Source organism: Arachis ipaensis, chromosome B01, assembly GCF_000816755.2.
Source record: "Arachis ipaensis cultivar K30076 chromosome B01, Araip1.1, whole genome shotgun sequence".
NCBI classification, from domain to species: Eukaryota; Viridiplantae; Streptophyta; class Magnoliopsida; order Fabales; family Fabaceae; genus Arachis; species Arachis ipaensis.
In genome coordinates this window covers 126,383,330-126,386,075 of record NC_029785.2, presented here as the reverse complement: position 1 = coordinate 126,386,075, position 2,746 = coordinate 126,383,330, and positions in this window count along the sequence as shown.

Genomic DNA, 2,746 nt, shown 5'->3' with positions numbered 1-2,746 from the left:
AATATATCAAAAACTAATATTTATTGTGATCATCCCGTTCTCTTCTTTAACCTTTAATAAAAGACCATTATCGTTGTCGTTCATTTTTTCTTTCGACATGATTGTTAATTCTCAAATTAAAAATATAATTGAGAAAAGTAGTTTTCAACAAAGACGAATTTTTCTAAAGAAAAAAGAATATATTTATTTGGCTAAAGCTGTATGGTGTGATAATTGTTGCTTAGCTCCTCCAACTATATATACTCCCGTGTGTAAGTGTAGCAGTGACGATGATGATGATGGCCCAGCATCTAATCTAATGTAGAGTAATAGAAGAAGATTATGATGATGATTATTATTATTGAGCATAGAGGAAAGCGCGTACGCAGCTAAGGTAGTAAATAAAGCTGGTAAAGTTAGTGGGACAGTCCGAATGTCTCTTCTTTCTCTCTCCTTTTCTCTATGATTATCATGTCTACAACCATATGTATTTCTCGTTATACATGTACGCTGTATATAACTATATACACCTGCTCCATAACAAAGACTCCGCACAGTATTTAATACTTGATTATATATGATGTACAAACACTAATACGAATACGGAATATAATACGAGATGTATTAATACACTAATTTTAAAATTTTGTAAGACACGAAAACAAATATATATAAAATATACAATATTTTTTATAGAAATTAATTTTTGTTCATCCTACTATTTTAGATATGGGTCACTACTATAGACGTGATTCTGGCGATTTTGCGTGATTACTCATCAATTCTATACGAACACTAATTCTCTAAGATGCACAGCAAGAACATTATGAAAGAAAGGAATAGAATCGCAAAAACGTACAATTTTGCAAGTTAACTCGTGATTCTAACTATCTTGACAGCAACAATAACAATTACAAATTCAAAAAAAAAAAAAAATATCAGCCAATAAAAATTAAGAAAAAAAAGAACAGTAAATCAAGAAGTGGAAAATCAATAGAAGAACAGAGAAAATAAAAAAAAATAAAAAATACTAAGAAGAGGTTTAGTCAGAAATAGAAGAATAAACTTGACTTAGACTCCATTCTTAATGAGTTACTAATGAAGACAGAGTAGTAAAGTGCAGGGACGAGGACGATGGAGAGAGAGAGAGAGCACTATGAGGGCGACGGCGTGCTGTTGGAGAGCTGCTGCGGCTTGCGTGGAGACGTGGAGGACGACGACCTACTACTAGGAGAGGACGAGACGTGATGCGTGCATGGAGCCGTGCTGTGGAGGACGACAAAGAGAGAGGGGCACTACAAAGAAGAAAGAGAAAGAAGAAGAGAAAATATAGCCATAGGATGCGAGTCAGGTTTATGCTGTCTGACAGTGACAATGACAGAGGCACGAAATAAAGAGAGGACGATTTTTTTTTTGCGCTCGAGAGGAAAAGGTGTGAGGAGGCTAAGGGAGGGGTAAATTTAGGGTTCATAGCAAGAAAATGGATTATTTTTGGAGTAAAGAACTAAAAATTAATTTTTTTTAAGGACTTTTTTTCCAAGTCAGGTATAAATTTGGGTATATAAATTAGTGGAAAGTTTTCTTTTAAAATTTCACATACTAAATTATTTTAGATATTTTTTTATAAATGTTTTTTTATTTTTTCAGATCACTCTTATAAAATATTGTATTTTTAATCTAAAATGTTGTTTAAATTATTTGATATTGCAACGTTTTATATAAGTACACTCTTAATTATTAAAGACAACACTTCTCACTATTTGAAGAAAAAAAAATGCTTTTGTCATGTTCAAATACAATTTCCAGTAAATGTTATTTTTGCCTATTTAAGACAACTTTCTCAAGTGTTATCTCGAGTAAGGATTATCTTTGGCAACAAATATTGTAGTGACAGTTTAGTAAAAAAAAATAAAAACCATTAATAACAATGGTTTCCATATCAGCTAGATACATAGGCATGTCTTCTCAATTTCTCATCACCCCATGACAACAAATACGATTGACGCACGCACGGAAGTAAAGATCGAGCAACAAGAAATAAGAGGGCAGAAATATAAGTACATATATCAACAAAAGAAATTCAAGTAAAAGCAATAAATCTGTGGTAAACATTTAAAATTTCCTCCACGATTAATGTAAGAATTTCTCTAGAATTTATAATTTCTGGCGTGTGGTGGCGCCAGTAGTCTCGAGTTTTGGCAAACTACTGCAAAAAGATGCAGCTGATGAAACCTAATCCACTGATGTAAGCAAGTGAAGGTTCGGTTTAATTTGAGAGTACACAGTCCAGACTCCAGACAATAGAGACAAGCAAGCAATAGTTTTCTTTCTTTCTTTCTTTCTTTCTTTCTTTTTTTTTTTTTTTAAGATAAACAAGCAATAGTTCGCATTCATACACATGAACGCTCCATGATCAATCCAATCAGTGGGTCCTAATTCTCCTGACACCTTTATTTATTTATTTATTTTCTCTAAAATATGATTATTGATCAGTTCCAGTTTTACATGCTTCTCATTTGGTGAAGGAGTTTGATTGGTGTAAAATTATGACGATGAGCATGTTAGTTAGTTGATAAATGATTAGGGATAAGTGTAGAGAAGAGATGAGAAGGGAGTAACCGTGAAGGAAGTGGTGGAATGGCGGGGCATATAGTATTGAGGGGACAGCCATCACATAGAAAACAGGAGCAACCCTAGCAGGTAGCAGCTACTACCCCCTCTCTCTATCATCCCCTTTACGTCCCATCTATCCACAGCTCCATGATTG